Below are 20,257 nucleotides of genomic sequence, written 5' to 3' on the forward strand. Positions count from 1 at the left end.
TTCTTCAGCCAAGAATACTGAAGTGGGTTGTCATTTCCTTCTACAGGGGATCTTCCAGACCCAAGGATCAAACCCAGGTTTCCTGAACTGCAGGCGGATTCTTTACCACTGACCCACCAGGGAAGCCAAATACTTCAATTAATAAATGTATCTCCTGGCTTCAAGTGTTCAGCAACCATACATTAACAATCAATACATACACAAAGCACACATGTGTCCAGATGTGTGTGTGACTGTGTTTTAATATGCTTTTGTGATATAAAGAATAAAGGAAAGAAAACTTATCATATCACATGAAAACAGCTAGGAGCTACTTCCAAGCACTAAATGTTACAGTGTCTTAATCACTAAGTATATACTGTGTGTGACTGTGTGTTTTATCATGTTTTTGTGATATAAAGAATAAAGGAAAGAAAACTTATTACAGGAGAACAGTTAGGTGGTACTTCCAAGTACTAAACACTGCAGTGTCTTAATCATTAAATAGATACTACAATACATTAAGACAAAACACCAGAATTAAGCCATTTCTTCTTATGCAAACTAGGAAATCTTTGGTCCCAACCTTGACAAGCTTGGTTTGGCGTTAGACCATAACGAATCTTCTTCAGCTAGAATGTATACCAAATCAAAGAATTCATGTGTTATGGACTGAACTGTGTCCCATCTAAATTCATACGTTGAAATCCTAGCCCACAGTATCTCAAAATGTGACTATATATAGGTCCCTTTTACTTCTTTAGAAGCAATTAAGATTAAATGAGGTCATTATGAGTGGGCCCTAATCCAATTTGACCAGTGTCCTTTATGAAAAGAGGAAATCTGAACACTCATAGGGACACACTTGTTCTTGGACTTCTACTCTCCAGAACTGTGACAAAATAGATTTTTGGTGTTTAAGTCACCCAGAATGTGGTATTTTGTTATGGAAGCCGTAGCAAACAAATACACCATGCAATAAACTTCTCCTAAATATCTTAATGTGCTAGACTGTCCCAAAAGATGAATAAGACATAGACTTGTCCTTAAGAAGTTCAGTCAGTTCAGTCGCTCAGTCATGTCCAACTCTTTGCAACTCCATGGACTGCAGCACACCAAGCTTCCCTGTCCATCACCAACTCCAAGAGCTTGCTCAAACTCATGTCCTTCGGGTCAGTGATGCCATCCAACCACCTCATCCTCTGTTGTCCCCTTCTCCTCCTGCCTTCAATCTGTCACCATCAGGGTCTGTTCTGATGAGTCAGCTCTTCACATCAAGTGGTCAAAGTATTGGAGTTTCAGCATCAGCATCAGTCCTTCCAATGAATATTCAGGATTATTTCCTTTAGGATTGATGAGTTATGATTTCCTTGCCGTCCAAGGGACTCTCAAGAATCTTCTCCAACACCACAGTTCAAAAGCATCAATTCTTCAGTGCTCAGATTTCTTTATGGTCCAACTCTCATATCCATACATGACTACTGGAAAAACTTTGGAAAAATATTGGAAAAACATAGCTTTGACTGTACTGATCTTTGTTGGCAAAGTAATATCTCTGCTTTTTAATATGCTATCTAGGTTTGTCATAGCTTTTCTTCCAAGGAGCAAGCGTCTTTTAATTTCATGGCTGCAGTCACCATCTGCAGTGATTTTGGAGCCCAAGAAAAGTGCAGCAGACAGAGAAACCTATCAGTAAGTAATTAAAATACAATGTCATGAAGGAGGTATGCACTGGAACACACTGAAGCAGAATCTAATTCAATTCTGAAGGGGAGGCTGTACCAAGGAAGGTTTTTCAGAAGAATAAAAGGGAAAAGTGAAATGGCAAGAAATGAGACTTGATTACCCTATTTTCCACAGTAGAAGTTCTCTGAATGAACTACATACTTAATGATGAAGTACACCTACAAAATTTTAAAAACCAGTGATCTGAAAGACAACACATGATCTTCTGAAAGACAGCATATAATCTTCAAAGATGCCATTTCACTTCAAACAATTATGTCTAGAATTATTAATACTGTTAAGAATAAAAGAAGAAAATAACATGACTTCATTTATTTATCTACTTATGACTGTGCTGGGTCTTCCGTGCTGCACAAAGATTTTCTCCAGTCGTGGTGAGCAGGGGATACTTTTCATTGCAGTGCTTGGGCTTCTCATTATGGTGACCTCTCCTGTTGTGGACCATCAGCTCTAGGTACAAGGGCTTCAGTAGCTGCAGTGTTCTGGTTCAGTAGCTGTGGCACATGGGCTTTGCTGCCACGCAGCATGTGGGATCTTCCTAGATCAGGATGGAACCCATATACCCTGTATTGGCAGATGGATTCTCAAACACTGAACCACCAGGGAAGTCCAAGATGACTTCTTGGGATACTTATCACCATATGAAAGAAGAGACAAAGGTCCACAGAATTACAAAATTTCTCCCAGAAGTTTTCTGAATTTAATCTGAGACAGAGGAATCTACCTCACAAGAACTAAAGCCCTATGTTCTCCTTTAACCTCTACCTGTAACACTAAGCTCCCTACCACTCTCATCAGGCAGCACAGTCTCAACTTCATTACCCTTCAGTAGACAGAGAAGAACTGTAAGCTAGAACACATTTAAAACAGAATAAAGAACAGTCCCAAAACTTGTCTGGAAATGTACAGATAATCAGCAACATAAAATGAGATGTATAATTAAAAATTAGCCTACACCATGAATTCTAAAAGCTGTTTTCAGCAATGATTTCACATGAAAACATAAATGGAATGTTCACCCTAGTCTCAAGTGACACAAAGCTGAAAAAGAATTAAATATAAACTGACTAACAAAAATAAAGACCTGAAAATAAAAGTTTAGAATGAGATGAGCAAAATTATTTAAAAGTAAAAACTTTAATATTAAGTACAACTAAGTTTACCTTATATATAGATTAAAAACATAGGAGAGGAATTTTTACACTTTTCACCGAATAATTTCCCTAAAGTCAATAACTGCATAATTCAGAGACAGTCACTTACAAATGCTCCAAGGTGTAATTCTGGTCTAGTTCTACAAAAAGAATATATGATATAACCATCCTTTTTTGGGGCCTTAAATGTGAAAGTTTTCTGCTCTGAATTGATCAAATTTAAATTTTTCATGATTTTCATAAATCATCACTGTGTGGTCACTTTTATGAAAGTAGAATGAGAAAAAGTGAGTTCTACCAGCATTTTCCTCATCGATACTCACCTTCACAAGGATAATTCTCTAGACATCACTCCCAAATTTCAACAAAGAAATTCTCCCCAAACTAATAACATGCAAAAGTAAAATGCAGGTCAATATAATAGTGCAAAGCACAGGAGGGAAGCAAACAGAATAAACCATTTTAAGTTTCTTGTATTATACGTGAAATAAACTATTATTCCTTGAAGGCAGACTCTCAAAAAAGTCAAAAGAAGGTAAGCAATAGGGAGAAAAAGGAACAGAAGAGACGGGACAAGTGGAAAACAAACAGCAAGATGACATTAAAGCCAACTGTATCAAAACAGGGTGCTATTAGCATACGGATAGACTGGCAAGTCCAGAAATAACCTCACACATATCATCAAATGATTTTCAACAACAGGTCCAAGACAATAGGGAAGGAGACAGTCTTTTCAACAAATGGTGGTAGAACAACCAGTGAATTACATGGGGAAAATTTCAACTCCTACCTCACATGAGACAAAAAAATAACTCAGATCACAGACTTAAACCTAAAAGCTAACACTTTGAAAAGAAATGGGCAGAAAATGTACATAACGACACCATGGGCAAAAATTCCATAGATCACAAAAAAGACTAAACATTTTAACTGATAAACTGGACTTTATCAAAATAAAAACCTACTCTTTAGAGATACCATTAATACCATTAAGAAAAAAGTCAAGATAGCAAGCTTAAGACAGATAAAATTACACGTACATACACATAATTCAAAAACTAAGATCATGTCATCTGGTCCCATCACTTCACCTCAAATAGATGGGGAAATCATGGGAACAGTGACAGACTTTATTTTCTTGGGCTCCAAAATCACTGCAGATGGTAACTGTAGCCAGGAAACTAAAAGACACTTGCTCCTTGGAAGAAAAGCTATAACAAACCTAGACAGCATATTAAAAAGCAGAGACATTACTTTGCCAACAATGGTCGGTACAGTCAAAGCTATGGCTTTTAGAGTAGTCATGTATGGATGAGAGTTCAGTTTAGTCGCTCGGTCGCGTCCGATTCTTTGTGACCCCGTGAACCGCAGCACGCCAGGCCTCCCTGTCCATCATCAACTCCCAGAGTCCACACAAACCCACGTCCATTGAGTCGGTGATGCCATCCAACCATCTCACCCTCTGTCGTCCCCTTCTCCTCCTGCCCTCAATCTTTCCCAGCATCAGGGTCTTTTCCAATTCCATGGTTTTTCCAGTGGTCATGTATGGATGCGAGAGTTGGACTATAAAGAAAGCTGAGTGCCGAAGAACTGATGCTTTTGAACTGTGGTGTTGGAGAAGATTCTTGAGAGTCCCTTGGATTGCAAGGAGATCAAACCCGTCAATCCTAAAGGAGATCAGTCCTGAATATTCATTGGAAGGACTGATGCTGACGCTGAAACTCCAATACTTTGACCACTTGATGTGAAGAGCTGACTCACTGGAAATCCCTGATGATGCGAAAGATTGAAGGTAGGAGGAAAGGGGGATGACAGAGGACGAGATGGTTGGATGGCACCACCAACTCAGTAGACAAGAGTTTGAGCAAGCTCTGGGTGTTGGTGATGGACAGGGAAGCCTGGTGTGCTATATTCCATGGAGTCTCAAAGAGTCGGACATGACTGAGCAACTGAACAACACAACAACACATAATTTACATGTATGTAGCACACAAATACACAGCCAACTTGAATCCAGAATATATGTAAAACTCTTACATCTCAGTAAGACAAGCCCACCAAATAACAGATAAACAATATTTAACATTTTTCTAAACATATACATATACAAATGGCCAGTAAGTACACAAAAAAATGCTCAATACTTTCCATTATCAGGGAAATGCAAATTAAAACCACAAGATACAACTCTACACCCAAAAAGGGCTAACAGGCTAAGAAGACCAAAACACCATGTGTTAAGGGACGTGGCACAACTGGAACTCCACCTACAACTCAAAGCAGCTTCAAATAAAGTGACATTGATCTAACCTATGATTCAGTAATTCCACACCTAGAATGGAAAATACAGGTATACAAAAATGTTTGTATGCAAATGTTCACTCATAATAACCAAACAGTGGGAAAAACAAATCTCCAAGTAGTGAAAAGATAAACAAATTTCGATATATAGGTACAATGGGATACCAAACAGCAACAGTAACAGCAGCAAAGAAGGAGCTACTGAAACAAGTAAACATAATAGATGAATCTCAAAAACATCCTGCCAAGGGAAGGAAATCAGATACAAAATACCTATACTAACTTCATCTGCATGAAGTTCTAGGTTAGGCAAATTTAATGGAAGATAAAAATCAAAACAGTGGTTGTATTCTACAAAGGACTGGGAAAGAACTGAACATAAGGTACATGAAGGAACTTATCTGAGGTGACGGTAATGTACTCTCTCTTCATAAGATTTTGATTACACAAATGTATACATTTGACAAGACTTAAATGGTACACTTAATATTTGTGCATTTAACTATATGTAAATTTTACTTCAAAAACAAAGAACTATATATAAGTATTCAACTCTAGTTAATGACATGGAAGCTGAATTTGTTTAGGGGTAAAATGCACTGTTTGAAACTTAATTTAAAATACAAAGCCAAACAGCAATTGACTTGAATGGTAAATGATTACAGGAATGGATAGACGGAAGGATATGTGATAAAACAAAAAAGCAAATTGGTAACTGTAGAATCTAGGTAATAGGGAAATGGGCATTTGCTGTACAATTCTTTTAACTTTAATATGCTTGAAATTTTCCCCAGTAAAATGCTAGCGAGAAAACACTTGATGAGCAAAAGAAGCCAGACACAAAATAGTAATATTATATAATTCGTATGTATATGACATTCTAGAGCAAACAAAACTAATCTATAATGTCAAAAATCAGATCAGTGGTTGCCTGGGACAGGAGCTAGGAATGACTTAACAGCAAAGGAACAAGAAAGAACTTTCTAGGGTAATGGAATGTTTTATGTCCTGACGGGTGTTGGTTACATGGATGTATATATTTGCCAAAACTCACTGAACTGTACAGTAAAATATGTACCTTATACTTTTATAAAATTATACTTCAATTAAATTGATTTTTTAAATGTGTTCACTATAAAAAATCTGAAATACACAGAAAAAGCACAGAAAAATTAAGTCCCTCATAATCACACCATCTTTCCTTCTCTTTTGACAACAGCCATGCCCAGCGGAGAAAAAATACAGCTTAATGTTTTCCTGAAAGGCCATACAGAAATACACGTTAAGCTCCTGAATTCTGGAATTCCTTTCTTAGGTTGACTCAAAACCTAATGAACTTAAATCCCTTCAACCGCATCATTGCTATGAGCCTTCATCAAATTACTAACCATTCTGTGCCTAAATTTCCTCACCTAAATAATGGAAATATTTACCTCAAAGTTTTGTTGTAAATGTTAAGCAATCATCTTGGCAGAAAAAGTCCACAATCTTTCCCTGCCATGATTTTTTTCTTTTGCAGGCCTTCAATTCTGTAGGTACACCCACCTCAAAAGTCAGTCTTATTTGAGAGAACCTCAAATTCCTCGTTGATCAGACTGAAACCCTGAGTTGTTAAAGCCCGAAAACAAGGACTGGGGTAACAAAATAAAACAGAAAACTAGATTAGAAAAGATGTCCGTTGCATTGAGAATGTAAGATCTAACATCCTGAGCAACAGTATCCAAGGGTACAATTTCTCCCTGAGCGAATTCCAAGATATATACTTTGATAAAAGTTGTTTCTGCTTTATCGATGTGATCTAGATCAAAATATGGAACCTGGAGAATATTCATTAAAGAATATGATGTTCTCAAGAATGAGAAAAAGAGTCATAAGAGAAAAACTGACATTTTACAACTGAAGGTAAAGACATGCTGAAAAGTGGATGGGGGAACACCTCTAGAGTGTACATCATATAAACTGAACCTCATGAAGAAAAAGAAATTAGACCATGTAGATCATGCCTGCTATTCTGCTCAACAAGTAAATGCCCAAAATGGACACAAAAACGAAACATTTTACTTCTTTCTAGTTGGTCTCACTTTCCATGCGCCTCTCATGATCTAAGCATCTTGCTGTGCTGTCAGATTCTAATGTTTAGAGCCATTTATTTTTCCTAGAACATGGACCATAAACACAGCCTACTACTTCATCTGGTGTTTAACAATGAAACACAATTTGTTCCAATACTGAAGGAAAAATAGGATGTTTGGGGCTTTTAGAGACTGTGTATCTGTATTTTACATTTTATGGGCAACTTTAGGGATTTCCAAGGTTATTTGGACTAACTGACATTTTCGTCTTCCTTGAATCTGTGCATTCAGATAGCAAGTGAAAATCTTTTGTGGCAAAAAGCAAAACTAGCAAGCTATTAAATAATCCTAGAGTACTGGTTTGGGGAAACCAAGGAGTTACTATCCAGTATACTAATGTCAGTCACTTTACTCAAAAGAACCTTCTGAATTTTTTTTGCTACCAGTAACTGCTCAAGGTGATAATTTAAAAGATAGTTAAAACACTACCCTGTTCCAAGAATTTCACATTCTACAAACACAGAAATCCTAACCCTAATATGGATTCCCATACATGTTAAGTCTAAACTTCACTTACGCATATACTTTTGAGGCAATCTTCAGGATTTTAGCTTTAGTGTACGTAAACTGTGAGTTCTTCCTGTTATGGAAGACAGTGGCAACTGAGAGGCAACTAGGGATCAGTAAAGATGACGGAAGGCAAAAGAACAAAAATCTTTTAAATTGAAATTTGTTCAAAATAAAGGCAGATGACTGAAAAATAAGTCCAGGCCTTAGAACTGCTACCCAGAACTGCTATCCATGAGGAAAAATATTCACTTACACAGGAATAAAATGGGTAAACCCAAGTCTAGGAAGAAGGTTTTAGGAAGACCAATTCAGTTCAGGATAATAACAGATTAGGCTACCCAAACTTTTAAATTCCAAACATCTGGAAGCAGATCAGGATCTGGAAACAACTCCCAAGTAACAGAAATGAAATTTAGAGCACTTTATTAACATGTTAAGAGATACAATATCACTGATAGTATATTAGTTACCATTTACTTATGTACTGTGGTCAGTCAATAAATATTTATTGAGAGCCCATTACAAGTTCTAGACACAGGGATCAGCAGTGAATGGAATATAGAAAGTTTCTTAAGGAATCTGCATGCAAATGAGGACAAACAAGACACAAGGAGAAAATAAATAATCAAGATAATTTTAGAAATATGTGCTCTTAAGGAAACAAAACAAATAGTAAAGGTTAACTATCAACAGTGTCTTAGATAAGAAGCTAAAAGACACAATCATGAGAAGGAACCAGCCACCAGTCAGCCAAGCTACACAGCTCTGGAGGAAGAGCATTCCTAGCAGGGGGAATAGTAAGGAAAGGTCATGTGGCAGGAACAAACTTAACATGTACAAAGAACAGGAGTGGGATCAACCAGAGAGGATGACATACAAGGCAATCAGAAGTGGTCAAGGGCCAGGTCAGATAAAGCCAATAAGAAACTACAGGCCATCTTTTTATTTCATTTTATTCTCACTAAAAACTATTATCTCCAGGGAACTGAGAACTACGGAAGTCAAATGACTTGCCTAAAGAGGTCTGACACAAACACTTGGATCTTAATTCCTACAAAAATTGCTGGATTTGGTCTCTCTTTTTAAAAACTAAATGTATTGTTATGAGGGCTTTTACATGTTCACTCAATGCTTCAGTTCTGAGATCTTATTTTTACATATAATCATTATGTTGCTGCTGCTGCTGCTAAGTCATGTCAGTCGTGTCCGACTCTATGTGACCAACAGGCTCCTCTGTCCCTGGGATTCTCCAGGCAAGAACACTGGAGTGGGTTGCCACTTTCTTCTCCAATGCATGAAAGTGAAAAGTGAAAGTGAAGTCACTCAGTCGTGTCCAACCCTTAGCGACCCCATGGACTATAGCCTACCAGGCTCCTCCGTCTATGGGATTCTCGAGGCAAGAGTACTTACTGGAGTGGGTTGCCATTGCCTTCTCCGATAATCATTATGTTGCTAAGTCGCGTCAGTCGTGTCCAACTCTATGCGACCCCATAGACGGAAGCCCACCAGATTCCCCCATTCCTGGGATTCTCCAGGCAAGAACACTGGAGTGGGTTGCCATTTCCTCCTCCAACGCATGAAAGTGAAAAGTGAAAGGGAAGTCACTCAGTCGTGTCCGACTCTTAGCGACCCCATGGACTGCAGCCTACCAGGCTCCTCCGTCCATGGAATTTTCCAGGCAAGAGTACTGGAGTGAGGTGCCAAGTTACTCAACCACAATTTCTTCTCTTTATCATGAAGATTTTCAGAACTCAGCCTCCAAAGTGAGGGAATGCTTAAGTTTTAATAAAATGAAATAACTGCTAAATAAAGATAAGAAAAGCACAAAATACTACAGAAGAAAAAAAGGAAAGGATACAGATTCTGGAGGAGAAACCACAGAAGCTTAAGAGCTGGTCCTTAAAAGGAAATGGCAACCCACTCCAGTTTTCCTGCCTAGAAAATCCCAAGGACAGAGGAGCCTAGTGGGCTATACAGTCCATGGGGCTGCAAAGAGTCGGACATGACTGAGCACACAGGCAAAAATAAGATTTCCTGAAGTGGAGAATAAGGATAATGGCAAATAGAGGAATGGCAGGCAGAAAGGTGGTTATGAAAATAAAATGACCACTTTTATCTGTTATTATATATAGGTCTTTAAAGAAATGTGATTTCAGAGAAATTACAATTAAATCCTTGAAAATGAATCACAATCTGCAGAAATTCTGTAATTAAAATTTTTTATCACGTGATTTTAATAAGACTACTTTGTATTAAAGAATACAGATGTTAAAAGTAGAAAAAGGTTTTATGAACATATTTACTGCATATATTTTTAAAAAGCTTTATTTATTCATATATTTAAATATGATTGAACCAATAGAATTAAGAAAAAAGCCCATTTGCATACCAACAATATAACCTGCTCCTAGTAATACTGTTATTATTTACCAAAGTAAAAGTTCACATTTAAACATGGTAAATTATACACATATATGTATCTCAAATTTCCATGCAATCCCCACTAAACTGTCAGTAAAAGTATTTTTTAAAACACACACACACAAAACTAACAACAAGTATGGAAAAGCAACAAAACACAATCATCTGACTTTACAGCAATTACAAAAACAGAAGAGGAAAAAACGACTAAGAAGTTATGAAAGCTAACATAAAAATATTTCCTAAAATCGAAGGACATAAACCCTTGCTATCTTTGCCCTGTTGTTGTTCAGTTCCTAAGTTGTGTCTGACTTTCTGCAACCTCATGGACGGCAACCCATCAGGCTCCTCTGTCCATGAGACTTCCCAGGCAAGAATACTAGAGTGGGTTGCCATTTCCTTCTCCAGAGGATTTCACTGACCCAGGAACTGAACCCACATCTCCTACATTGGCAGGTGGATTCTTTACCACTGAGTCACCAGGGAAGTCCGCCTTTGTCCTCTTAAAACATTTATATTCTTATGGTAAAAGGTTAAACTGATATTTATACAATAAAAGAGGGAATATGAAGTATGTTCTTAAAAAAACAAAAACAATAAAGCAAAATAATCTAAAATTGTGATTCAACTATATTAGGAGAAACAGTAAAGAAAGAAGTGTAAACTCCTTTTCCATAAGCAGTCAAAAGGTAAGGCTTTAAACTGCTTAATACTGGGACCTCCCTGGTGGTCCAGTGGTTGAGAGTTCACCCTGCGATGCAGGTGATGTGGATTTGACTCCTGGTTGGGAAACTAAGATCCCACATGCCTCGAGGCAACTAAGCCACAACACAACTACTGAGCCTGCTAGCCACAACTAGAGAGTCCACACACCGCAACGGAAGATGATGCAACAAAGCTCCTACATGCCACAATTAAGACCCAATGTAGACAAATTTTTTCTAAAAAAAAGGCTAAAAAAACTGCTTAATCCTCCACGTTAACCAGTTGTAGCAGCAGTTTTCAAACTTTTTGACTTGTGAACCCCTTTACACAATAATTGAGGAACCTAAAGAGCTTTTATTATGTGGGTTGTATGTTTCAGTATAATATTATAAAAGTTGGCAAATGTTTTAAAATTTTAATTCTAAAAACAGCAATAAACCCATTCCATGCTAATAAGTAACACTTATGAATATATTTTCCAAAAAAACTGAGTGGCACTGCTGCTCATTTTTGTAAATCTCTTCAATAGAGAAACCTGGATTCTTATATCTGCTTCTGTATTCAATCTAAAATGAAAATCTATTTTCATACAAATATGTAGCTGATAAAAGGAAGAATTTTTTTAAATTTTATTATGTATTTATTTTTGGTTGCTCTGTGTCTTCACTGCTGTGTGCACGCTTTCTCGAGCTGCGGTGAGTAGGAGCTGCCCTCTAATTGCACAGGATTCTCATTGCGGTGGCTTCTCTTATTGCAGAGCACAGGCTCTAGGGCATACAGGCTTCAGCAGTTGCAGTGCTGGCTTACCTGCCCCAAGGCATGCTGAATATCCCCAGGCCAGGGATCAAATCCCTGTCCCCTGCATTGACAGGCAGATTCTTAACCACTGGACAACTAGGAAAGTCACAAGGAAGAATATTTTTAATAGTATTTTCAGGTAAGTGTGGATATTATCCTTCTTTGATATTAAGCCAAAACTTAAAAAGTGTAATTCTATAACAGTAAGTTGCAAAGTGGACTCTGCAACCTTATCAATTAAACTTTTCAGACCATTTCACTTAAAATCTATTGCTCTATCTTTCACTTAAGTAGGTCTTACATCCGCAACATTTTATAATATCATGCATGGACCTTTTGAAAACAGATGGTCCACTGCGTTATGCACACTTCCAAACACTGACACACTTCACTGTAAGATAGCAAAGAAAAAAAAATCACATGTTAATATCATCAATTTCATCAGCAAGGTCCTAAGAAGTTGCGAAGATCATAGTGGCAGATATGTTTTCCAAAATTCTAATTTCTGCTTGAAAGCCTTAATTTTATATGGCAATAAATTTTGCTGGTCCAAGTGACAGGCTCACTTCATTTGTTTTTGAGAAAACAGGTACAAATATCCATGTTTAAATAACTATAGTTTGTTACTCTTTCAAGTAAAAATAGTGTTCCATGAAAAAAAACAACCAGCTAGCTAGTTTAGCTCACACCTCAATCACACAAATATTTTTCTTCAAGACAAACATCATAGTTTGGTATGCAGCAGTAGTGTCTTATAACATTCTTCTCATTTTGTCACAACAAATATTAAAAAAAAATCTACTCAAGCATCAGGATTAATGAAATTAACAACCTCTACTGCTTCATGGAGGATATTCTTAAATGAAACCAGCTTTCCCCTCCCCAACCAAAAATGTAAAGCAATGAAGAATATGACTACTGGTACAATTTTTGCCACTGTCTTGATATGCACTGCAGGACCAGGAGATTTATGCATCACTCTGTTTGTACCACTAATTCAAATGTCAACAGAGTAAAGTAGCAAATAATTTAGTAGTATTATGAAATAGTTTCAAACCAACAGGTAATTTGAAACATTTGATGATCCTCTCAAGACTTCACAGACCACATTTTGAGAACTGCTGCTCTGGAGATACATATAAAATAAAAGAGGAACTAAATCTCCAGGGGAAAGAACTCCATGGTAGGAAGACAGGAATGGTAAGGAGACATCTTTCCCTGTATACCCTTTGTACTATGTGAATTTGGTATTCCTTGTATGTATTTTATCTTAAAAAATTAGAAAATTATTTTCTTTAAATGTAAACTGACATCTTACAGTGGCTAAGTATATATATAAGCATATTATATAAATATAAAGGTCAATATACGCAAAAAAGTTTTTTTAAGAGCTGAAAATATTCCCATTTAGGAAGCAGAACTAGGAGACTGGGAGAAGTGGCAGAGGAGACTGCTGTTTTTTCACTATAAGCCATTTGGAACTTTTAAACATGTACATTTTAATTGGTTCAAAAATAAAAAATCATTCAAAATATTGAATGGAAGAATACAAGCTAAAAAGACAAATAAAGCAAATACCTAGGCACAGGTGACAGAATGGCTATGAAATACACCAAGATGTAACAGCAAATGCCTGGAATAATGTGCCTGTGAGTTTTCACTCTTATATAAATATTATTGTGTATTATAACAAAAATATTTTCATTTAAAAAGCTAGTTTAAAAAAATTAAAAGCTTAGTTCAAAAGCAAAAATTTCCTTAGACCAGAATGTCTAACTCAGTTAAAAACAGTTAAGTATGTAAATCTTGAGTCATTTTTAACAGTTAAGTGGTTAAACCTTCCCCCCACATATCCATATCCACACACATACACAAATAACATAAAATAATCTTTCATTTTTTCCTTCTATTTCATTTGACCACAATTAAAATCAAATCATAACTTATTTATTTGAAAAAGAAAATAAAAGAATAAAAGAATAGCTTTATGGTAAATATAATTGCTGCTGCTGCTACTGCTAAGTCGCCTCAGTTGTGTCCGACTCTGTGCGACCCCAGAGACGACAGCCCACCAGGCTCCCCCGTCCCTGGGATTCTCCAGGCAAGAACACTGGAGTGGGTTGCCATTTCCTTCTCCAATGCATGAAAGTGAAAAGTGAAAGGGAAGTCGCTCAGTCGTGTCCGACTCCTAGCGACCCCATGGACTGCAACTTATCAGGCTCCTCCGTCCATGGGATTTTCCAGGCAAGAGTACTGGAGTGGGGTGCCATTGACTTATGTAATTACTTCATAAACCCACTATCAAAGTCAATGTTAAATATAGTGTCTCATAAGATGTCCTGATCAGAAGAAGTGATTATTTCTACATATAAAATAGGTAACTCAAAAGCAAACTGCATTCCCCACTATATGGACCCAGGGCTCCTTGGAGAATGCCTGAATCCAGGACTGAGATAGAAAAGATGTTAAGTTAAACTTGGAACATTTTGCTGTGCAAAAAGAGAGAATATACTCCAGAAAAAATGAGTATATCAAAAAGACAAAGAAGCCAGGGAAGAAAGGCTCCCACAGGGCAAATCCAAGACAATCGGAGCAACAAAATAAATAAAGGCAGTAACAGAGTATAAACCATTGAGTAAGACAGGAAGTACATAAGTCCATATCAATGAGATAAAAGGATTTTCTTCCTTAAAACAGAATGCCTACTGACATAAAAGAAACAGTCAGAAAATAATCATTCTGCAACCATCAGTGTAAACATCAGTACAGGCAAGAAGCATCAATGGATGTTAATACAGGAGGGAAATTTGATGAAGATACAGATCTGATTAGTAGCAGGATATCTGCACTATCTCAAAGTTATGCCCAAAGATTGCTTATTAGGTGAAGAGAAAAATAATAACTATACACCCCTGTGAAGAAACCAAACACCACCATGATCAGAAACTAAAAAACTAACATCACCACTGAGGGGCAGGCCAACGGCATGTACTTCAAAATCATACCCTGGAAAGGATATAAAATCCCCAGTTGGGGATGCATAGCCCAAAACTAATTATGAGGAAACATCCACAAATCCAACCTGAGAAATATTCTATGACATACATAAGCCTCTATTCTTCAAAAATGTTAACACAATGAAAGAGAAAGCCTAAGACACTGTTCCGGATGAAAGGAGACTGAAGAGATATGACAACTAAATGCAGCTGGCAATCCTGACGCAAATCCTATGGGGGAAACGCTGTGTGTGTGTGAAAGTCGCTCAGTCATGTCTGACTCTTTGCGACCCCATGGACTAGCCTGGCAGGCTCCTCCATCCATGAATTCTCCAGGCTAGAATACTGCAGTGGTTAGCCAGTCCCTTCTCCAGGAGATCTTCCCAACCTAGGGATAGAACCCAGGTCTCCTGCATTGCAGGCAGATTCTTTACTGTCTCAGCCAATGGTGTAATGGTACAAATGCTACTATTACTGGGAGAAAGGGACAAGACAGGAATAGAGACTAGAGATTAGATAATGATATAGTATAATGTTAGATTACCTGAATCTCATTAACTGTATTGTGATAATGCAAAAGAATACAATACACAAAGAATAATATTTAGAGACATGGTTATAATACACGCAATTTATTTTCAAATGATTCAGAAAAGAGCACTAAAGCAAATGAGACAAAATTTTAAAAATGGTACATCTGACTAAAGAATACTGAAGAGTTCTCAGTACCATTTTTTAAAACTTTTCTCTAAGTGTGAAATTATTTCAAAATTTAAAAAATTTAAATAGAGGCATATTGGATGTCAAAAGGTGGTTTAAAAAATTATTTATTCTGACGCCCTATAACACATACAAACAGGAGAAATGAATGCAACAGTGACTCAGACTGGCACACTGCTGCATATAGAACTTCCTAAACTCTCAATTCTCTAGAAAAACAAAACAAAACAAATTTTGGGGGGTTGAGAGGGAGGGGGGCAGTTCTGTATGGCATGTAGGATCTTAGTTCCCCCACCAGGGATCGAACTTGTTCCACCAACTCCCATCCTCAAATTGGGAGTGTGGCATCTTAACCACTGGACTGCCAAGGAAGTCTTAAGAAAGATGCTTTTTAAGTAACCACATAAACACTAAGATGCTGATCCTGTATACCCTCAGGAAAACACAGAAATCTATGACTTCATGTCAACACAGACCACAATGAGGGATTCTCCATTCATCCAGCAAACCATAAGCTCCTTTGCAGGCAGGCCTTAAGGTCCTGCTCTTTGTTTTAACTCAACCGTTGACACAGGGCCTGAAATACAGCAGACATATTTGTTGAATAAATGATCAATGTTTAGAAAGAGAAATAAAAGTCTACATGTTCTCAAAATTGAGAGAAAGAGAAAGAAAAGGAGAGGACATCTAAATAGGCTATCAATTACTTTAAATGCATTTTAAAATATGAACATTTTCAAACCTCACAAAAGCACAGAATATTACTATGCATATACCTACCACTCCAACACAATTATCAGGATATTTCACAATTGCTTCATCTGCACTCATCTCTCACATCTTTTTTTCGCTCTGAAATACTTTTAAACAAATACCAGACATCTTATTTCTCTTCCTCATTCTTCAGTTTTCATCTCTATAAATGGGAATTTTCTTATACAAATATAATGCCATTAGTATCCTTCACAAAAACTAACAATAATCCCTTGATATCATCTAACAGCTATCTACATTCAAATTTCCTCCTAAGTGTTTCAGAAATTACTTTCTACAATTGGTTTGAGTCAGGACTTAAATAATGTCAACACATTACATTTGGTCACTACACATAAATATTTTTAACCTTTTTACTACTGTCTATTAGTAATTGTGAAAAACTCTATTAGACAAACCAATTAATTAATTCACACTTGTAGATTCTCTAGAATCAAACCCAATCTAATGCATTTACTATTCCCTCTGTCTGCAGCCATCTTCCTCCAGATTGCCACTATAGCTGATTCTTTCTAATCACTGATTGCAAATCAAATATTACCTCTAAAAAAAAAAGCCCTTTCTAACCTCTCAATGCACAGTAGAGTCCCACTTTCATTCATTCTCCATTATATGCCCCTGTTTTCTTCATGGCACTTACCACTACATAATGCTGTTCTGTTTATTATTTCCTCTAATACAACATCCACTTCAAGAAGGCAGAGTGCCTGCTTCACTGAAGGCCAAGAATAATGTCAATAACATGAGACAATCAATAATACTTACTTAATGATTAAATAGCAAAGCAGTAAAAGTTCAGTTTAGTATTTTTTTAAACATTTGTAGCTCACTGCTCACATCATGATATAAATTGAGTACCTGCAGAAACCCAGGCCAGCTGTTACCAAGACACTATGGGATACAGCAAATAAAGATTAGAGGTATAAAGCATTCAAAAGCATTTCTGGACTTTTACTGAACAATGATTACAGGTTTCTGAAAGAAAATGTATTCAGAATGATTTAAAGCACATTACCAGGAGTAAAATAAAGTTTCATGTTTTTTAGTATCATATGAGAGCTATTAAATTAGGAGTTAATATCTACAACGTGACAGAAGTATTATTTAGACCACAGCTCACTCGCTTTTTTTCTTCTCCCTCCCCCACCCCATCTCTAATATACATATACCATGGAAGAATTTTACATTTTCAGATAGCATTTCTTTCTGGGGAATGGGTCATGATGAATACAATTAATACTAAAAACACCTAACTAAAAATGCAAACCATTAAATTTGAGACCTGGAGAAAACTAGAGTTATCTGCCCCACACTTCTCATTTGACAGCTGAGAGAGATCTGAGGCCCAGGGTGGTCATACAAAGTCACAGACCTAACGAACAGAAAGCAAAGCTACATCTAAAATCCATATCTCCTGTCTCCAACCCTATACTCTTTCATAAGATAATGTCACTCATAGAATGCTAATATCAAGTTATAATATTCTTTACCATCATTTTTAGTAATGTCACTTTTTTTTCCTATTGAAATCCTAGTCACCAGAGGAAAAGTCAAAACAAGGACACCTATAATTATACTCTAAGTAAAGCATGTTATAGAAACCCCTTTTTGACAAAATAATACAATAAACGTCTGAAAAAAACTAACTGGTTTGATTCAATCAAGTTTCTATTTCAGTTTACATTTTAAAGTGAAAATAACTATTTAGAAGTATCTGCTGATCATTCCTTCATTTTAAACAAGTAAATTATTGACTTCTTATATTAAAGATCAGTATAGTTATTTTTCAACTACTTGCAGAAATTGAGTACTGATGTGAAACCTGTGAAGGTGAAACTTCCACTATGATGCATTCAAAACGAAATTATTTCTTACTATATCTTTCTTCAAAAACCAACTCCAGTGAAGAACATGCAAGTGACCAAAAGACACTAAGGGGGAAAGTGACAGAAAGATCCATACACATAAGATACAGCAACCCTGATAAACAAGAAGAGGCTCTACTCTTCCTAGTTTCCCTACAATATTATTCAGACCTATTCATAAATACCCTTGTCAGTTCCTAGAATACTAGTAGGAATTGTAGAGGCAAATAAATGCACAGGACAGATGTCATTTGTCCAAGGTTAAAATGACAAGAGATGGACGGGAGTAAAACAAAGCAAGGCATGAAAAAATAATTAAGATTCTTTTCCGAGTGAAAGGGTTCTACTTGTTCTGTCTCATAAACACAACTAAACGCTATTGTTTGATATGAAAAACAACACTGCTTACACTGACATGAAAATTTTTACCAAAAACATACAGTAACAAAGTATCAAAATGTAGACTTTCACTCTAGTGAAACTAGTATTTTAAAACTTCTATGTGATATCCAAATCACATACTAACATTTGAAAGCAATGACAAAAAAAAAAAAAAAACACAAATGGGAAAGGAAATGGAACCTTAGTTATCTTTTTCCCAGTCTGTGCTTTTTGGTTGAAGAGATCCCTAAAACAAGAAAATTAAACATAAAACACCAAATGAAATAAGTTTGGATTAACTCAGGTACAAAAAGCGTTATGAACTATAAAATGAAATCTATGTCAGCTGGCATCTTATCTCCCCAGAGAGCTCTAAATTCATCCTGCACGTAAATCAAGAAACAGGAAAGCATGCAATACAATGGAGTCACCCCACACTACAAACACGAACAAATTAAACGAACACCCTATACTTCCTGGTATTTTTTTAAATGTTAAAACTTAGACCTGAGTTAAGAACTTATCTGTAAAGATCTACTCTAACCTATTTAAGAACTATGTGACAAACCTCATTTCTGCAGCACAGAACAAATATTTCCACAACAACATTGCTACCGGCTCTGATAAACTCTGTAAAAAAAAAATTATGATAATAATAAAAATATTAAGCTTTTTTAATGGCCAGCCAACCAACTCTTTACAAAATCTGACGCGTCTGTATTTCTGCTGTTCTGCGGTCTACGTTTCCTTGATCACAGAAGGAGGCAACTCCCTAACCGTCAGGGCTGCCTTAGCGCCCTCCAACTCCCCGGGTGCGGGTTACCTTCATCACTCCATTGTCAAATCGCACTCCCACGCCTCAGTCCTCAGCCCCTGTCCTAAGACTCTAGAGAGTCAAAAAGGGGAAAGAAATCCCCTCACCCACCGTCCTTTACTGAGGAGGGTGGGTGTGTCTGTAGACGAACGCTCTGTCAAACACAATTAAATCTTCCGCGGAAACCTCGACCCTAAGCCACAACGGAGCCAGCAGTAACCGGCCGGCCGCCGACCCCAGCCTTCCGCGGCCGCAGCCCTTCCTCTTTCTCCCCTCCAGCCCGGCCCCTCCCCCGTTGCGCGCACGCGCGGCCTCCAATCGATCCCCTCCCCCCGGCCCCCTCACCTGAATCATTAGCCACCCTCTTCCCAGGCTCTGGGAATCGCTGGCCCAGGAAGGAAGACAGGAGATGTGAGCGGGGAAGAGGATGCGTCGAGAGCCAGTGATCTGCGCCTCAGATGTTGGCCTAAGAGGCCCCTACGGTCAAGAGCAGCGTCTGTCACCGCCACCAAAACTGTACCAGCGGCAGCGCCTGGTTCGGCCCAGCTGACCCGGCTTGGGTTCAGAATGCCTAATTTGGTCCCACGGGAACTCGTTCCCCGAAACTGCGGGCGTTTCTATGCTGCGCAGACCGAACACCTCGCCACCGTCGCCGCCACTGCTGCTGCTCTCCAGTCGCCGCCGCCTAACCAATCCCTCCTCTACCGAGGAAGCACGACACTCACAGCTTTACGACAGTTCGCAAAGTGAGAGCGCAGTAGCCTTCAATCCTCCATTAACATGTTTGTTTCTGCGCTTGCTCAGATGCCTGTTTCTCACCGTCCGGCTCCCTCTTCGCTGGCCCTCCCCCTTTGTACTCGCCTTATCAGTCTGTTGCCGAAACCTAACGAAGTCATAAAGCCCGTTTTATGTTCATTTGTGAAATGCATTCAGTATTAAACAAAATATTGACTACATCTTG

The 20,257-nt window shown here is 37.6% G+C and overlaps 1 protein-coding gene across 4 annotated transcripts in view; it reads right to left on the reverse strand.

Moving 5' to 3' along the window:
* The window catches only part of RNF111 (ring finger protein 111), an 82,892-nt gene extending 62,957 nt beyond the window's left edge, over positions 1–19,935 (reverse strand). For all 4 annotated transcript variants that reach the window (XM_052646650.1, XM_052646649.1, XM_052646648.1 and 1 more), the window contains exon 1: positions 19,642–19,935. The gene's annotated coding sequence lies outside the window, so the exon portion shown is untranslated. The remainder of the gene's footprint in view (positions 1–19,641) is intronic.
* Between the last annotated feature and the right edge of the window lie 322 nt (positions 19,936–20,257).

This window comes from Budorcas taxicolor, chromosome 10 (genome assembly GCF_023091745.1).
Source record: "Budorcas taxicolor isolate Tak-1 chromosome 10, Takin1.1, whole genome shotgun sequence".
Taxonomy (NCBI): Eukaryota; Metazoa; Chordata; class Mammalia; order Artiodactyla; family Bovidae; genus Budorcas; species Budorcas taxicolor.